Below are 19,636 nucleotides of genomic sequence, written 5' to 3'. Positions count from 1 at the left end.
ATGTACAATGATTTTTAGAATGATTTTTTTTAAACTAGTATATATTTTTTTTCTACATTCATTTTTTGTCATTTACTTTCTTGTCTATTAGTATTTGTTCATCTATTTCTTCATTCACTGTTTTCTTTTCTGTCCAAAATTTTTCATAACAAATTTGAAACGAGAATATTTGATTTTCTCGGATTAATTTTCTATCAAATATATTTATCTTTTTTTTATCTTTTCTATCAATATTTTCTTCCCCTTTACTTCTCTCTCCCTTCCTCTTACATTCCTTTCTCTACAATTGTTATCTTTCCATTCATTTATTTCTTTTTCTCTTCAAATTCACCTTTTTCTTACCTTCATCCCTCGACACACAGCACTATCATCATCACCATCACCATCACCATCACCATCACCATCATCATCATCTTTTTTCTCTCGTATTCCTCTCCCTCTCTTTCCTTCTATCTCTCTTAATGTCTCTTATCATTTATTTTCTTTTATCTTTCCTTTAATTGTTTCCAGTCTATGTCTTTTATTCCTTCCCTTTCTTCCTCCTCTCTTTCATATTCTCCCCCCCCCCTCTCTCTCTAGTTACATATCCTTCCTTTCCTTCTATTTCCTCCTTTCCTTTCTCTCATTCCTTACATGTCCTATTTTTCTTTCCTCCTTCCTCTTGTCTCCTTTCCTCCAGTACCTTATCTTTCCCTCCTCCATCTACCTCAAGTTTGTATCCCTATCACCTCTCCTCCGCCCCTCTCTCCCTTCCATTTACCTTGCTCTCTCACTCTCCCTCTCCCCCTTCTCCCCCCTCTCCCTCTCTCTCCCTAACAAGGTCGATCTCTTACCCTAGTGGTCTAATTATGTTCAAAGTCAAAATCTATCTTCATTTTCCCGCCCTTCCCGCCATCTCCAATTTTATAGTCCACCTTCCCTTCCTTCCTTCCATCCATCTGTCTGTCTCTCCTTCCTTCCCTCCTTCCATCCATCTCTTCAATTATTCCCTTTTTGTTTTTCTTTTTGTTTTCTTCTTTGTTTTGTCTCTCTTTCCTTCCTTCTTCTTTTCCTCTTCTTTCTTCAATTTCATCTCTCTCCTTCTCTCCTTCCATCCATCTCTTCTTTCTGTTTTTTTTTCTTTTCCTTTTTCTACGTTTTTATTTGTGTCTTTCCTCTCCTTCCATCTATCTCTTCATTTCTTCACTATTTTTGTTTTTCCTTTCTTCTTTCTACGTTTACATCTGCCTCTCCTTTTCCTCCTCCTATCCATTTCTTCATCCTTTCCTCTGCTTTTGTTATTCATTTTTTCTTCTTTCTTCGTTTTGTCTCTCTTTCCTTCCATTTCTTCATTCTTCCCTCTGTTAACGTATGTTTTTTTCTCCTTCCTTCCCTCCTTCTATCCACCTCTTCATTTATTCCCTCTGTTTATTTTCATCTCTTCTTCTATCTTCTTTCTTTCCTTCTTTCATCTGTCTCTTCATTTTTTCCCCTTGTAATTGTTTTTTTTTCCTCTTCTTTCTTTTCTTCTTTCATTTCTCACTTTGTTATTCTCGTCTGGTTTATTTCCTTTTCACTTTATCTTTCCTTTTCAATTCGTCTTTAATTTCGTTTCCTTTATTCATCTTATTTCATCTTCATCTTTCTCATTTTTCTTGTCTGTTTACTTATTTTTCTATATTTTCATTCATTCTATTATCATCCTCACGTTTTTATTCATTTCTTTCTTTCTTTCTTTCTATCTTCTTCTTCTTCTCCTTCTTCTTCTTCTTCTTCTCCTTGTCCTTCTTCTTCTTCTTCTTCTTCTTCTCCTTCTCCTCCTCCTCCTCCTCCTCCTCCTCCTCCTCCTCCTCCTCCTCCTCCTCCTTCTTCTTCTTCTTCTTCTTCTTCTTTATTTATTTGGAATATTGTAAGCTTCATCTTGGCTTTTCACTTATTTTTTACCTCCCTCCTCCTCCTCTCTCTCTCTCTCTCTCTCTCTCTCTCTCTCTCTCTCTCTCTCTCTCTCTCTCTAGTTCTAACATCTCAAGAGTTTCCTATTTACCTTTCCTTTTGTTCCTCAACCTCCTTCTCCTCCTCCTCTTCCTTTTACTCTTCTTTCTCCTCCTCCTCTTCCTCCTCCTCCTCTGCAACCACCACCACCACTTCTTTCCTCCTTTCTTGCTTTCTATTTACCTTTCTTTCTCACCACTACAACCAAGACCACCTCCTCCTCCTCCTCCTCCTCCTCCTCCTCCTCCTCTTCCCCGAGGAGGTGTGTTCTGCATTAAACATGGAAGGGATGACGTCATTTCTACTTGGTCTGATGAGCTGGGCGAGGAGGAGGAGGAGGAGGAGGAGGAGGAGGAGGAGGAGGAGGAGGAGGAGGAGGAGGAGGAGGAGGAGGAGGAGGAGAGGAGGAGGAGGAGGAGGAGGAGGAGGAAGAGGAGGAGGCATCAGCGTTTCTAAAAGTTAAGGCGAGTGAAAACAGGTGAGAAAACAAAACTAGAGGAAGAAAAACATGGTGAATAACTGAGAGAGAGAGAGAGAGAGAGAGAGAGAGAGAGAGAGAGAGAGAGAGAGAATTAGTAAGAGACACGAATGAACAAGAAAGACGATAAAAGGTGACAGGAAAAGAAGGGGAAGATAGAAATAAGAGAAATACAAGAGAAGAAAAGAAAAGAAAGGAAGAATGGAAGGAATAGAAGAAAACAGCAGAGAATAAGGAAAAATAACAATAAAATAAGGGAAAAAAAAGAAAAAAAGAAAAAGTAGAAAAAAATAGGAAAAGTTTAAAAGAAGAAAGACAAGAAAGTGAATATATACACGAAAATGGCAAAGAATTAGGAAAAGGAAAGGAAAATAATTAAAAAGGATGGAAGGAAGGAAGGAGAGAGAAAGAACGAAGGAAGGAAGGAAGGAAGATAAAAAATATACAAACAAGAGGATAGAAGAATATCATAAGGGAAGGAAGGAAGGAAGGAAGGAAGGAAGGAAGGAAGGAAGGAAGGAAGGAAGGAAGGAAGGAAGGAACGAACGAACGAAGGAAGGAAGATAAAAAAATATACAAACAAGAGCACAGAAGAATATTATAAGAGAAGGAAGGAAGGAAGGAAGGAAGGAAGGAAGGAAGGAAGGAAGAAAGGAGGGAAGAAAGAGAGGAAGGAAGGAAGGAAAGGTTAAAAAGATACAAACACGAGGATAGAAGGAGAATATTATAAGGTTATGAAGGAAGGAAGGAAGGAAGGAAGGAAGGAAAACGAGAAACAAACACGAGAAAAGAAAACATTAAGAAGGAAGAAAAGAAGGAAGGAAAGGAAGAAAAAAGGAAGGAAAAAAATACAAACACAAACACGAGAAAAGGAGAATATTAGAAAGGAAAGAAGGAAGGAAGGAAGGAAGGAAGGAAAAGACATACAAACAGGAGAATAGAGGGAGAATATTACAAGGAAAAGAGGTCAAGGGAGCAACATAATATCTCCATTAGCTTAACTTCTCCTCAGAAACCCATCAACCTTGCCTACCCAATCAACGAGAGGGGGGAGGGGAGGAAGGGAGGAGAGAGAGGAGGGAAGGGAGGAGGGGAGAGACGAGGAAAGGAAGGGAGAGGGGAGAGGGGAGAGGACAATGGAACGGAAGGTGTTGAGAGAAAGGGAGAGGAATGAGTAATGATAATAGAATGAGGGAGTTTTCATTCTTTTTCTTCATTTCTCTTTACATCGATAACCAAGATAATTATCATTTTTCCTAAGTAATTCGTATGAGAAGCTATCATTATTACTATCTGTTATTATCATTACAACTTATTAGGTTTGTTTTTAAGTTCGCAATGATTCTGTGTATCATTATCTTTTTCTTATTTTTTTCATATTATTAAGGAGAATTCATTATTACTATCATTACTTATATCTTGTTTTCAGCCACTCATTATCCCATTTCATTTTCCTTCACCTATCTTCTGTCCTCCTTCACCTCCTCCTTCTCCTCCTCCTTTTTCTCTTCCTCCTCTTCTCCTTTCCTTTCCATCTTTCCAACCTTTCTATTCTTTATCCTCCCCTTGTCCTCACACTCCTCTCTCACTATCTTTCCCTGCCATCTCTCCCCTTTTCCATTCCTCCTCCTTCTCCCCTCCTCCAGCTCCTCCCCGACCTTTACACTCTTCATCCTTCCTCTATCCACCTCCTTGTCCTCTCCCTCTTCCCTCAGTTCCTTCCCCTGCCAACTCTCCCCTTTTGCATTCCTCCTCCTCCTCCTCCTCCTCCTCCCTCTGCGTCACGGGCCATCAAAGTGAAGGAAGGAAGGAGCGTCAGGAATGCACCACTGTCCCGTAATTAAGACCACCTATTGTTCAGTCCCTACCTCTCCACCCTGTCCCAGCCAGCCCTTCCCCCAGGCCAAACCACGCCACCCTAGGGGACTGTAGCTTCCTCTCTCTCTCTCTCTCTCTCTCTCTCTCTCTCTCTCAATAACAATAACCTGCAAAGAGAATAGTAATAATAATAATAGTAGTAGTAATAATAATAGTAGTAGTAATATAATAATAATAATAATAATAATAATAATAATAATAATAACAATAATAATAATAATAAATGTAAAATCAGACCAAATGTACAAAAAAATAACAAATTAAACAGAATAAGAATCTAAACATAAAAAAAATAGGTAAACAAAAGAAAACACACACACACACACACACACACACACACACACACACACACACACACACACACACACACACACACACACACACACACACACACACGTTCAAAGACACATTCAATCTCTCTCTCTCTCTCTCTCTCTCTCTCTCTCTCTGGTGACGTCACGCAGGCAAAAGAATCTCATCCAATCAACGTTGACTTTAGTAATCCTCAGGTGAGAAACGGAGGAGCCAGCGGCCAATCAGCGCCCTTCCCGCAGACAGGTGAGGCTTCTTGCTGATTGAGGAGGAGGAGGAGGAGGAGGAGGATAATGGATGCAGTGAAGGTTGCAGTGGTGGTGGTGACGTGGCAGGAAAGAAGAAGAAAAAGAAGAAGAAGAAGAAGAAGAAGAAGAAGAAGAGAAACAACAAAAGCAAAGGGTAAAGCATTATTTCTCCCTCTTTTTCCTCCTCCTCCATCCTCCTCCTCCTCCTCCTCCTTCCTTTCGCATCTTCACTTGAGCAATCACGTAAATGAATAAAAAAAAAATAACACAGAAAACAAGAACTAAGTAAAAAAATAAATAAATAAATGAAAACTATACGAAAAATATAAAAAACACACTAGAAAAAAAAAATATATTCAAGAAGACAAAAAAGAAAAAAAAAAGAAAGAAAAACAGTGAAATACGATAAAATTTGAACTAACATCATAATTACAAAGAGAGAGGTACCAAGATAAATTTGTCATGAATTCTGGTTAACTCTCGTGTCTTTTAAGGGAACTGGCACCTCAGTAGACCGTTTTTTTTGTGTTTTTTTTCCTAATTTTGTTGCAGCTGATCAGTTTTCCTTCCTGCATTAAAAACAAAACAAAAAAACTAATGAATCTTGCAAAGTGTGAGGGAACCGGCCGGCTGCGTGAGCGAAGACCAATGGAAAGCAAATCAGAGGCAAGGAAACGTGACTAATTAAAGGAAATGAGACGAAGAAGGCAGAAAAGAAACGATAATTAAAGAAACAATTAGAAACAACGGAAAAAAACACACTTCTCAAATTACTGCTTGGGAATTGAGAGAGAGAGAGAGAGAGAGAGAGAGAGAGAGAGAGAGAGAGAGAGAGAGAGAGAGAGAGAGAGAGAGAGAGAGAGAGAGAGAGAGAGACTTTATTTTCCCACGCTAATCTCCCACTGAGGAAAAAGAACACGGAGAGGATTATTAGGAAACTTTGAGGGTGTGATTGGGATTTCAGCAGAGGCCCATACACCCTTCTAAGGGAGGAGGGAGGGAGGGAGGGAGGGGAGGGAGGGAGAAGGGATAGAAGGAAGGATAGAGGAGAGATGGAGGAAGGAAGGAAGGAAGGGAAGGGAAGGGAAGGGAAGGGAAGGGAGGGAGGGAGGAAGGATGGAGGGAGGGAAGAGAAGGGGAAAGAATGGGGAAGGAAAGGGAAGGAAAGGGAGGGAGGGAGGGAGGGAGCGATTCGTTAAGAGGAATTAAAGAATGTGATTAATTTCTTTTCTTTAATCATTTCTACAATAAGATTTTTTTTTTTGAGAAGAGAGAAAGAGAAAGGGAGAGAGAGAGGGATTGCTGCTGTCTCCTTTTCCTTTCCTCCTCTTTTCTTTCTTAGTTATCTTCATTTCATCTTCCTTATCTTTATTTCATCTTCTCTCTTCCCTCTCTCCTCGTCTTCTAATTCTCTTAACTTTTCTTCCTTTTCTCTCCATCTTTCTTTACCTTTCTTCCTTCTCATCCATCATTCCATTCCTTCCTTCCTTTCTCTCTCCTCTCTCTCACTTCCTCTATCCCTCTCTGTCTTTCTTTCTTCCTTCTTTCCCATCATTCCTTGCTTCTCTTCCTTCTCTCACTTCCTGCCTCCCTTCCTCCCTTCCTTTCTTTCTTCCTTCCTTTCTCTCTTCGTTTTCTCACTTCCTCCCTCCTTCCCTTCCTTCCGTCCTTCCCTTCCTTTCTTTCCTCTTTCTCTTCCATCATTCCTTCCTTCCTTTCTCTCTTCTCTCTCACTTCCTCCCTCCCTTCCTTCCCTTCTCTCTTCGTTTTCTTACTTCCTCCCTTCTTCCCTCCTTTCTGTCCTTCCCTTCCTTTCTTTCCTCTTTCTTTTCCATCATTCCTTCCTTTCTTTCTCTTCTCTCTCACTTCCTCTCTTCCTCCCTTCCTTTCTTTCTTCTTTCTCTTCCATCATTCCTTGCTTCCTGTCTCTCTTCGTTCTCTCCCTCCCTTCCTCCCTCCCTCCCTCCCTTCCCTCCATCATTGACTTGAGACTGGAGGGAAGGTTTTAATTTGATTATGTGGCCTGTAAGTGGAGGAGCCGCGGAGGGAGGGAAGGAGGGAACGGAGGTAAGGAGGGAGGAAAGGAGGCAAGAGGGAAGCTGAGACGAAGAGAAGAGACAGCAAGATACTGGTACAATCTCTCTCTCTGTCTCTCTGTCTCTCTCTCTCTCTCTCTTGGAACGTTTGCTCATAAATTTTCTCACCGCTTTATTACTCTTGAAATTAATGCATGAATATATAAACAATTGCATAGCGAGTTGTGTGAATAAATAGCTGATAAAGTTATTAGCATATTTATTTAGTGCTCAGTTTAGTTAGGTTAGGTTAGGTTAGTGTTAGGTCAGGTTAGGTTAGGTTAGGTTAGGTCAGTCTGGTCAAGTTGGGTTAGGCTGCTGTTAGGTTACGTTAGTGTTAGTGTTAGGTTAGGTTAAATTAAGTTAAGTTTAGTTATATTCGTTAAAAACATCCACATATATCAATCGTCTCGTCTGGAGTAATATTAGTAAAAATCTGCAAAGCTTATGTGTTAAGGATAATCTATTTATTTTTAACCCTTTCAGTACCATGACACGTTTCCATGCTCAGTCTGCTTTGCTTACTATTTGGTCATTTATACAGCTTCAGAAATATAGGGATTATGTAGGGATTAGAATAGTGAAGACTCTAGCCATTAATCTTCTGACCTCTAAAGCCCCTTCCCAGTGTCAATAAAATGGTCTAATCGTACACAAAAAAAAAAGATCAAAACGTGTCACAGTACTGGAGAGGTTAACAGTGAATTTCATATCATTCAAGTTAGTTTGCTTTTAACCCGTTCAGTACCGAGACGCTTTTTTACTTTGAGATTTATGTAAGATTAGACCATTTTATTGACACTGGAAAGGGTCTATAGAGGTCCGAAAATCAATGGCCACAGTCTTCACTATTTTAATCCCCCCATTAGTTTCTGAAGCTATATAAAAACACCAGATAGTAAGCAGAATGAATATGGAAACGCGTCATGGTACTGAAGGGGTTAAGGATAATCTATTTCTTTTAACAGTGAATTACTTAAGTTTAATTCAAGATATGTTAGGTTTAGGTTCTTGCAGGCAATATGCACATAAATAAGTAAGAAGCAAAGTAAATAAGTAGATAAGCAGATCAATGTGTTGGTTAATGAATTATGTAAAATGGCAAAACTGGTGAGAGATGAATGCATAACGAAAGACTGAATGACTGAACGAATGAGGAGGGATATGAAATGAAGGGATAAAATGAACGAAGGAATGAAGGAACGAGGAAAGAATATTTATGTATAAAGAAGGAAAAGCGTTAAAAAGTAAAAAAAAAAGATAAAAGGAAAAGGAATAGAAGATGAGAAATGGATAAATGAACGAAGGAATGAGGGAAAAATATGTATAAAGAAGGAAAAGCGTTAAAAAAAGTAAAAAAAAAAAAAAGAAAAAGAAAAGGAAAAGGAATAGAAGATGACAGATAAAAAACAAAAACAAAAATCAAACAATAAATACAATAGTGAACAACAAAACCAACAAATGAACATACTAAACACACCACACACACACACAAAGAATAAACAAAGCAATATTAATACTAACACAAGGTAAAAGCTAAAAAGGAGACACCATTACACTACCTCAACCTACTTACTTTCTTTTTATTTACACCATGTGGGCTTGTCACGGGAATTTCTGGGCTAAAGGGGATACTTTTTTGGGGTACCTCCTATCTCAAAGCCCACCGCTAGGAAATCGCTGCCCTGAGTGAGGAAGCCCAACCTACACTCGGACCGTGGACAGGATTCGAACCCGTGCGCTTGGAGACCCCTCGGACCCCAAAGCACGCATGGTTCCACTGTACCACGACAATGTACGAAGGTAAAATCAAACCAAAACAAACCAAACCAAAAGAAAATAAAAGAAAAAGCGAAAACACCAAGAAAAACACTCCAAATAGATTAAAAACACACACACAAACGCACGTACACACAAAAACACCACCACAACACCAACATCACCAAAACAACACGGGTAATAAAAGAAACCTTCAGAAAATCACGGAGAGAAAATATAACACAGCACCCCCTTCATAGAAAACGGGGTCCGAATCCTCTAGTTTTTTTTTTTTATTTCTCAAAACAACATAAAAAAAAAAGACACGGTGTTCTTATGACTTCCTGTTGGCTAGTGCGAGGAGGAGGAGGAGGAGGAGGAGGAGGAGGAGGAGGAGGAGAGTAGCGTGAAAAGGGAGATCATTTAAAGAAGATATGATGGAGGTAAGTGAGTGGAAGGAGGTGGAGAGATGGAGAGATGGAGATAAGGAGAGTAGGAGTGAGAGGAAGGAAGGAGGGAAAGGGAGGAATGAACTAGGGAAAAGCAAAATGGATGTGGATATAAAGGAGTGAAAGAAGGAAGGAAGGAAGGAAGAAAAGAGGGAAGAAATAAGGGAAAAGATGAAAGGAAGGGAGAAAGGAAGGAAAAAGGAAAAGAGGGAAGGGAAAAGGAAGAAAGGAAGGAAAAAAGAAGGAAGGAACGAGGGAAAGAAAACAAAGAAAGGAAGGAAGGAAGTAAGGAAAGGGAGAAGAAAATAGAGAAGGAACGAAGGAAAAAGAAGAAAGGAAGGAAGGAAGGAGGAAAGGAAGGAGGGAAAAAACAAACAAACAAACGAATGAACGAACGAGAGGAACGAAGAAAAAAGAGAGAAAACATGAAAGAGAAAGAAGAAAGAAAAGAAGGAAGAAGAGAAAAACACGAAAAATCACATTACACACACACACACACACACACACACACACACAATGAGGCTTCCGTTACGTTCATATTATTAGCCTGAATTACGGATAAGTGAGGCCTCTTCTCCCTCGTTTATCCGGCTAATTACTCAGTTAACCGGACGCTAACGAATTACTGTGGCGCCTTTGTGTGAAATAATGCACGGTGGAGGAGCAGAGAGAGAGAGAGAGAGAGAGAGAGAGAGAGAGAGAGAGAGAGAGAGAGAGAGAGAGAGAGAGAGAGAATGTAAGGGTAAGGGAAGGAAAAATGCAGAAGATGGAATGAGAGAAGTTTGGAGGAAATGTTAAGAGAGAGAGAGAGAGAGAGAGAGAGAGAGAGAGAGAGAGAGAGAGAGAGAGAGAGAGAGAGAGAGAGAGAGAGAGAGAGAGAGAGAGAGAGAGAGAGAGAGAGAGAGAGAGAGAGAGAGAGAGAGAGAGGTGTTGAGAAATGTGAAGGTAATGAATGAAAGGGATTGAGAGAGAGAGAGAGAGAGAGAGAGAGAGAGAGAGAGAGAGAGAGAGAGAGAGAGAGAGAGAGAGAGAGAGAGAGAGAGAGAGAGAGAGAGAGAGAGAGAGAGAGAGAGAGAGAGAGAGAGAGAGAGGACCTATGTGCTGTTTTAAGGGGGATGTGTCCGTGGAATACACACACACACACACACACACACACACACACACACACACACACACACACACACACACACACACACACACACGAAACGACCATTACAAGAGGTAGTATCCTAGTTCCTCTCACTTTCTCCCTCTCTCTTCCTCTCCGTCCCTTTCTACTCTTCCTCTTCCTCTTCCTCACCTGTTTCTTCCTTCCTCTCATTTCCTCCTATCCTGAGAATTTCAGTTTTTCATTTTCTTCTTCTTTCTATTTTATTTTTTTTCTATAATCCTAATTCGTCACTTTCTTCACCCGTTTTCTATTATTTTTCTTTATTTTTTCCTATTTCTCCCTTTTCTTCCTTTCTTCCTCTTCTTATCCCAGTTCCTTCATTCCTCATATCTCCTTCCCTCTCCTTACATATCCTTCTCTCCTTTTTACCTAATTACTTCCTTCCTTCTATCATCCACCACTTTCCTTCTATATTTTCCTCTTTTCTTCCTTTCTTCCTCATCTTCTTAAACCACTTCCTTCAATCTCTCTCAATCCTTCTTCATATCACCTTCTTCTTTCCTTACATATCATTCTTCTTTCCCTTTTACCTAATCATTTCCTTCTCTTAACCACCATCACCACTTTCCTTCTTCCCTTTTCTTCCTTCCTTTCTTCCTTTTCTTCTTAACCCACTTCTTTTTTCCCTTTCCTTCATTTCTCATATCTCCTTCCGTTTCCTTAAATATCCTTCTTCTCTCCTTTTCACTTCCTTCTCTCAACCACTTCCACCTTTCCCTTCTTTATTTCTCCCTTTTCTTCCTTCCTCTCTTTCTTCCTCATCTTCTCAACCATATTCCTTCAATCTCTCCCCCTCTCATTATTCATCCTTTCCTTTCTCTTCTTTTAACCACTTCCTTCCCACCACCACCACCACCACCACCACCACAAATTTCTTTCTGTATTTCTCCCTTTTCTTCCTTTGTTCCTCATCTTAACCCACTTCCTTCAATATCTCTCCTTTATTCCTCTATCTCCTTCCCTCTCCTTACATATCCTTCTTCTCTCCCTTTTACCTAACCACTTTCATTCTCTATTTCTCCCTTTTCTTCCTTCCTTATTTCTCCTCTTCATTCCTCATATCACCTTACATATTTTTTCTTCTATACTTTTTTTTACCTAACCAATTCCTTTCCACCACCACCACCACCACCACCACTCTTACTTCTCTCCAGCGAGGCATTTCGGAAAACCCTTAAATGTTTACTAGAGGCATTTAAACCCGACCCAAAATCCTGCAGTAATAAAGATGCCAATAAAATAAGCTGTCCCAAAGATCGAATGAGAGAGAGAGAGTAAGAGAGAGAGAGAGAGAGAGAGAAGTGAAATGCTAATGTCATGAGCCACCTCAGATTTACGGCAGGTTTTTATTATCATCATTATTCTTGTTACAATCTGCGGGTTTTCCCAGGTAATTACGGCGCCCAGGTAAGGTAAGGCAAGGTGAGGTGAGGTGAGCCAGGTAGGTAATTAGGAGGAAACACACCTGGAGTCTCTTAACTGCTGAATGCATTTTTTTTTCCTTTTCTAATTATGAATGTTTTTTTTTCTATTTTTGGGTATGAATTTTTAATGTTATTTGAGGAGGAGGAGGAGGAGGAGGAGGAGGAGGAAGAGGAAGAGGAAGAGGAAGAGGAAGAGGAGGAGGAGGAGGAGGAGGAGGAGGAGGAGGATCAAGGTGAGGGTTTGTGTATGTGTCAGTGATGGGTGTGTCAGGAGAAGAGAAGAGAAGAGAAGAGAAGAGGAGAGAGAGGAGAGAGAGGAGAGAGGAGAGAGAGAGAGAGAGAGAGAGAGAGAGAGAGAGAGAGAGAGAGAGAGAGAGAGAGAGAGATACCAGCAGTAAGAGAGGTGAGGGGAGGAACTGATGGGGTGAAAATAATAGTGTCTGTGAGGGGAAGCTTGGGTGATGAGTGAGAGACAGCGACAGGTGAGGGGAGAGGGAGGGGAAAAGGAGAGAGAGAGAGAGAGAGAGAGTGGGGAGAAAAGAGAGAGGGGGCAGAGGCAAAGAAGAGAAGGGACGATTCAGTGAAAGTGGGAATAAGGGAGAGGAAATGAGGGGAGATGAGGGAACGGGTGAGGGGAGAGAAGGATGATGAGATAAAGGGGGAAGAGAAATGGAGGATAGGGGTGAGGGGAAAAGATGAGGGGAGGAAAAGGGGAAAAATAAGGGAAAATGGTAAAACGGATGAGGGGAGACAAGGAAAGGTATCTGGGATTTCAGAGATGAGTCAAGGGGAGTGAGGGGGAAGTGAGAGGAAGTGAGGGGAGGGGAAGAGAGGAGAGGGTAGGAGAGGAGAGGGGAGGGTACGTAGTCTCTGAGGGGAGAGAATAATTTCCTGTGTGTGGTCGTCGCTTCTGTCCAGGGAATTAAGGGGAAAATGGGGAGGGAGAGGGAAGAGGGAAAGAGGGAGAGGGGAGGGGGATGGAAGAGGGAGAAGAGAGGAGAGGGAAGAGGGAGAGGAGAGGAGAAGGGAAAAGGGAGAGGGGAGAAGAGATGGGAAGAGGGAGAGGGAGGGAGGAAAGGGGACGGGAGGGGAGACGCATAGAGGGGAGAGGGACAAAAAAGTAAGGGGTGGTATGAGGGAGTGAGGGATGAGGGGACTGACAGGTAGTTTATTAAAAAAAAAGGGGAAAAAAGGTAAAAATTAATGTAATAAAGAAAATATTGGCAGGTGAATCAATAGTTTAGCGTGGTGTTGGATCCCTTGTGTTGCTTAGTGTTGCGTGGTGTTGTTTGGTGTTGCTGTGTGTTATCTTAGTGATGGTTCCTCCTTGTGTTCCATTGTGTTACTCGGTGTTGCCTTGTGTTCTTTAGTGTTCGTTTGTGTTCCATTGTGTTGCTTGGTGATGGTTCCTTTGTGTTCCTTTTTGTTGGTTGGTGTTCCTTTGTGTTCCATTGTGTTGCTTGGTGATGGTTCCTTTGTGTTCCTTTTTGTTAGTTGGTGTTCGTTAGTGTTATCTTGGTGATGGTTCCTCCTTTGTGTTCTTTTGTGTTGCAGGGTGTTCGGTAGTGTTATTTTGATTATTGTTTTGCATTATTTGTGTTTCATTTTTTGTGCTTTTCATTTTTTTGGGTATAATTTTGTTTTTAACGCAAATTTTGTGTTACTTTCCTTTACTTTTGTTTTCTATTGCTTCAGTTTCGTGTTGGTTTGTGTTGCTTTGTTAATTTATTTGTGTTGCTTTGTTACTGTTTTTACCCTTTTTAATTTGTCTTACGTTTGTCCCCCCTCATGTTACCTAATTCTATGCAAATCAGTATTATTATTTTTTTTTTTTGACTATTGATTTCATTCCTTATATTTGTGTTACCTTGGATATACCATTAATGCGTCTCAATTTTTTCCTTTCCGTTTTGTTAACCTACGTCTGTTTCATTTTCTTTTCTTATCTATTATACAACTATTACACTTCACTTCTTTCCTTATGTTGTATTAATTTGTATATTTCATTACCGTGTTTCATTATTCCTTTCCGTTTTGTTAACCTACGTCTGTTTCATTTTCTTTTCTTATCTATTATACAACTATTATAACATTACACTCCATTTCTTTCGTTATGTTGGTGTTAATTTCATTTCCGTGTCTCATTTTTCCTTTCCTTTGTATTGACCTAAGAATGTGTTTCATTTTTTTTATTTATCTTTAATATCACTATCATAACATTACACTATTTCATTCCTTACGTTTGTGTCACCTTGCATATTTCACTACGGTCTCATTTTTCCTTTCTTTTTGCATCAATCTACGTCTGTGTTCCTTTGACTTATTTATCATACAACTATCATACTGTTACACTATTCATTTCTATCCTTGCGCATTTCATTACTGTATTTAAATTTTCCTTTCCTTTTGTGTTAACCTACCTACGTCTGTTTCATTTTTTTTATCTATTATACTTACACAAAAAAATCATATACTATTAATTTCTCTCATTATGTTTGTGTTAACCTTGCACATTTCATTACTGCATTTATTTTTTTTCTTTTGTGTTAATCTGCCTATGTCCGTTTCATTTTTTTTCTATTATACTTACATTGATAAAAAAAAGATCATATACTATTAATTTTTCTCATTATGTTTGTGTTACCTTGCAAATTTCATTACTGAGTCAAATTTTTCCTTTCCCTCTGTGTTAATCTACGTCTGTATTTCCTTTCCCTTCTTTCATCTCACTCTCTTCTGTTAGTCTGTGTATGTGAGCGTTTCAAAATACATCGCAGTGGTTAGGGAGTCTCCTTCACCTCTACATCACAGCCACTAATAATGTAATTTCCTTTCTTCCCTTCATTAAGATACAGAAGCTTTCCTCTTATCAGTAATTTGTGATTCGTCTCTACGCCAACAAATTAATCTTATGTGATTTTCTTAAGTCATTTTTTTTTCTGTTTCTATATTCTTTCTTTATTTCTTTAGTTTTTTTTTATATTTTTGTTCATCTTTCTTTTTTTTCTCTCTATTTCGTCTTCCTTTTTTTTTCATCTTATTCTTGTTCATTATATTCCTTTTTTTTTTTTATCAACATGTGGTCATTTGGTCTTTCTTTGTGTTCCTTCTTCCCTTTCTTTTTTTTTTGTTCTTGTTCTTGTTCATAATTTTCTTTTTTTCCCTTTTTCTTTCTTGTTTTCTTTTCCTGTTTTCTTTTCCTTTTTTCTTCTTCTTTTCCTCCTTTTTCTCCTCCTCCTCCTCCTCCTCTTTTTCCTCTTATTACTTTAACTTAGTATAAAAAAAATATGCAAGTCAAGCATAAAACATTAATTACCACTGCGATATCTCTCTCTCTCTCTCTCTCTCTCTCTCTCTCATCTTTCCTCACCATAAAAGTATCAGTAATTAGCAATTTTGAAACTTAAATAGAGAGGACAAAAAAGGAGGAGGATGAGAAAAAGGAGGAGGAGGAGGAGGAGGAGGAGGAGGAGGAGGAGGAGGAGGAGGAGGAGGAGGAGGAGGAGGAGGAAGAAGAAGAAGAGGAGGAGGAGGAGGAAGATAAATTCAATGAAAAATCAATGAAATCTATAAAACGTCAATGAAGAGAGAGAGAGAGAGAGAGAGAGAGAGAGAGAGAGAGAGAGAGAGAGAGAGAGAGAGAGAGAGAGAGCATAATATTGACCCACAAAACGAGGTCATAAGTTATTCTCCCTATCTTACTATGAAGATTCTCTCTCTCTCTCTCTCTCTCTCTCTCTCTCTCTCTCTCTCTCTCTCTCTCTCTCTCTCTTTTCTGTCTGTCTTTTCATATATTCCATTAATACTCTTCTTTTTCTTCTCTTTTCTCTTCTGTCTTCTTTATTTAATTATTTTCCTTCTTTCTTCCTCCTCCTCCTTTTCCTCTTCCTCCTCCTCCTTCTCCTTCTCTTCTTCCTCTTCCTCTTCCTCCTCCTCCTTCTCTTCTTCCTCTTCCTCCTCCTCCTCCTCCTCCTCCTCCTCCTCCTCCTCCTCCTCCTCCTCCTCTTCTTCCTTCACCTAAAAGGAATATTTTGGTAGAGAGGAAAAAAAGTTGGCAGCAGGCCATGTTGTTGTTGTTGTTGTTGTTGTTGTGGTGGTGGTGGTGGTGGTGGTGGTGGTGGTGGTGGTGGTGGTTATAAAACTTAAGGTAATTAATTGTTTAGTTGGTGAGCGGCGTGTAATGGTGATGAGAGCTAATGGTGGTGGTGGTGGTTGTGGTGGTGAAGGTAGAACTAGTGACATGTAGGAATTATTGTTGTTGTTGTTGTTGTTGTTGTTGTTGTTGTTTTAGAAGTGATGGTGATGATAGCGAGTGATTTTGTCATTGTTGTTGTTAGTAGTAGTACTGATGGTGATGATGATGATGAAGGATGCTACTGTTGTTATTGTTCCTGATGGTGGTGGTGGTGGTGGTGGTGGAGTAGTGATGGTGATGATAGTGAGGGATGCTGCTGCTGGTGTTATTGTTCCTGGTGGTGGTGGTGGTGGTGGTGGTGATGGCGGCAGTAGCGGCGGCACACTAATGGCAATGAGGGGCAATAAAGAGCCAATCAGTTCCCCGCCACGTCACTTCACGCCACCAATCACACACACACACACACACACACACACACACACACACACACACACACACACACACACACACACACTCCTTCATTCATTCCTAAACCAGTCATTCTTTTCTATCTCTTCCTCTTTTACCATCTAATATGTTTTCTCTCCCTTTCATTTCTAGTATATAAACTCTAACCTATCTGTTTCTTTATTTATTGTATATTATCTTTTCTCTCCCTTTTCTTTATTCCTAGTACAACAATTCTAATCTATTTCTTCCTTATTTATCAAACTATTATCATCTCCCTAATCTTTATTCCTACTACAATATTTCTAATCGACCTTTTTCTTCCTTGTTTATTTTATCTACTAACTTATCTTTCCCTTATCTTCACTCCTTCTACAGTAACCCTATCACATCTATCTTCTTTATTAACTACTATTTACTGTCTCCTCACCTTTACCTGGGAAGCATGAGTGAGGATGCGCCGCTTACCTGGAATGGAGAAATATTATTAGAGAATGCATGTAAACTCTCCCCAATGGTTAATCTTATACTCTTATTCAGACTGTGGTTAAGTTTTTACTCAGTGGTATGGGAGACGTCAGGTTAGGATAGGTTAGGTTAGGTTAGGTTAGGATAGGATATGATAGGTTAGGTTAGGTTTGGTTAGGTTAGTTAAATCATTCCTTCAAAATGTCTAGTTTCGTGAGTTGTGGTAGACTAAATGTGTTTCTGAATGTTTGAAGAAGCTAGGAGAATTGAGAAGGATAATGAGGAAGGTTGTTAAGAGAATGTTACAGTGATGAGAGAGAGAGAGAGAGAGAGAGAGAGAGAGAGAGAGAGAGAGAGAGAGAGAGAGAGAGAGAGAGAGAGAGAGAGAGAGAGAGAGAGAGAGAGAGAGAGAGAGAGAGAGAGAGAGAGAGAGAGAAAATGACCACCAACTGTCACACCCTGTTAAACAAAATATCAAAATACAAAAAGATAAATAAATAAATAAAAAACTGCAAAAATAATAGAAAGTGAAGAGAAACACGGCACAAAACCCAACTTAACTTTCATTATCAAGGAAATTACGGACGAAAAAAAAAAAAAAAAAAACAGAAGAGACAAAAGAAGAATAAGGACAAAAAAATAATAATGCATAAGTTATAAAAGGGACAAAGGAACAAAGGATAAATGAGGAGGGAGAGAAAAAAATAATAATGAAGGACAAATCTCTTAGGACTTAAGGAAGGGGAGGAAAGAATAAGGAGATGGAGAGAGAAAGGCGAGAGAGAAAGGGGAGGGAAGAGAAAGGGGGAGAGAGGAAAGGGAGGAGGGAGAAGACATTAGGATTAGGGGTGGGGAGGGTTGTATGAGAGACGAGGATAGAGGAGGAGGAGGAGGAGGAGGAGGAGGAGGAGGAGGAGGAGGAGGAGGAGGAGGAGGTGGTGGTGGTGGTGGTGGTGGTGGTGGTGGTGACAAAGACACGAGTGAAGGGGAAAATGAGAGCGAGAGAGAGAGAGAGAGAGAGAGAGAGAGAGAGAGAGAGAGAGAGAGAGAGAGAGAGAGAGAGAGAGAGAGAGAGAGAGAGAGAGAGAGAGAGAGAGAGAGAGAGAGAGACAGACAGACAGACAGACAGACAGACAGACAGACAGACAGACAGACAGACAGACAGACAGACAGACAGAGAGACAGACAGACAGACAGACAGACAGACAGACAAATAACAAGGAAAAGAGAAGAGGAAGAGAAAGAGGAAGAAAAGAAAAAACACAACACAAAACAAAAAAAAATATGAATACACATGAAAATGAGGAGAGAGAAACACAGAAAGAAGAAAGAAGAACAAGGAACAATAACAGTAAAGAACAACAAGAAAAATAAAAACAATAACAATATTCATAACAAGAAGAACAAAAAGACGAGGACCAAGAAAATGTGGAAGAAGAAGAAGAAGAAGAAGAAGAAGAAGAAGAAGAAGAAGAAGAAGAAGAAGAAGAAGAAGAAGAAGAAGAAGAAGAAGAAGAAGAAGAAGAAGAAGAAGAAGAAGAAGAAGATAAAGAAGAAGAAGAAGAAGAAGAAGAAGAAGAAGAAAAGAAGAATAAGAATAAGAAGATTGAAAAAATAAAAGAAAAAAAAGAAGAGAAGAAGAAAAGAAAAACGAGAGAGAGAGAGAGAGAGAGAGAGAGAGAGAGAGAGAGAGAGAGAGAGAGAGAGAGAGAGAGAGAGAGAGAGGAGACTTTCTATGTTATTTAATTGAGAACACATTAATGATAACCTTCCCCCCTTATTTCCCCTCACCCCACGTTCCTTCCCCTCACGCCACTCCTTCCCCTCACCCTCACCTCTTCCCCTCTTCCCTCAGTGGTGGGAATTTGCATATCATTTGTCTGGAATACCAAGGAATGCTGGGATGCGAGGAGAGGTGTGGAATGCGCCGTTTGCAGGAGGAGGAGGAGGAGGAGGAGGAGGAGGAGGAGGAGGAGGAGGAGGAGGAGGAGGAGGAGGAATACAAAGGAATACAAAGGAAAGCCAAACAGCAACAGACCTGTTGGTCCTTTCGAGGCTGTTTGGTAACTACTTCTAACTGGCTACAGATAAGAGAGACAGGACAGTACAGGAGAAGGCTCCTCCCACCCACCACTCCCTCCAGCTTTCGCTGGCATGGAAAATAGCTTGGAAAAGTACCATGCAGTATGGAAAAACTGACATGGAATTTTCACAGGAAAGGATGAAAGGAGATTCTATTATTCACCCTACGGTGAACTCTACATATCTATCTATAAGAAAGTTAATATAGTATCATGTTTAATTATTCAGACAAGAAGAGAGCTTGTTGGGGTTATTCTTTAAATATTTATCAATTTTGTTTTTGAATGATGCAATGGAAGTACTGTTTACTATTTCAGAAGGAAGCTTATTCCAAATGTTAACTATTCTATTAAAGAAAAAGTGCTTTGCCTCGTGGGTTTTAAAGCGTTTTGGTGTAATTTTAAATCCATTATTCCTTGTTATGGTGGAATGATCAATAGTAAAATATTTATTGACATCAAGGTTGTTGTATCCCTGAAAAATTTTGAAAACTTCGATTAGGTCTCCTCTTATCCTGCGCTTTGTTAAGCTGAATAAATTTAATGCTTCCAGTCGTTCCTCATACGGCTTGTTTCTCAATCTCGGAATCATCTTGGTCACTCTACGCTGGATCCTTTCCAGTTTTTCAATGTCTTTTCTGTAATATGGTGACCAGAACTGCACACAGTATTCAAGCTGAGGACGCACCAATGAGTTATATAAAGTAAGGATAACTTTTTCTGATTTAAATTCAAAGGTTC

At 39.8% G+C, this 19,636-nt stretch overlaps 1 protein-coding gene and 1 long non-coding RNA gene across 22 annotated transcripts in view; both read right to left on the bottom strand.

The window, feature by feature from the left end:
* The window catches only part of LOC123519336 (cyclin-dependent kinase 14-like), a 374,184-nt gene that overhangs the window by 163,486 nt on the left and 191,062 nt on the right, over window positions 1-19,636 (bottom strand). The window lies entirely within an intron of this gene.
* Window positions 13,600-14,796, bottom strand: LOC123519343. Its single transcript, XR_006678992.1, has 2 exons — window positions 13,807-14,796; window positions 13,600-13,682 (listed from the first exon to the last, which is right to left on the bottom strand). It is a non-coding gene; the product is annotated as an uncharacterized LOC123519343 (long non-coding RNA).

This window comes from Portunus trituberculatus, chromosome 45, assembly GCF_017591435.1.
Source record: "Portunus trituberculatus isolate SZX2019 chromosome 45, ASM1759143v1, whole genome shotgun sequence".
NCBI lineage: Eukaryota > Metazoa > Arthropoda > Malacostraca > Decapoda > Portunidae > Portunus > Portunus trituberculatus.
This window is presented reverse-complemented; position numbering and strand designations above follow the sequence as displayed.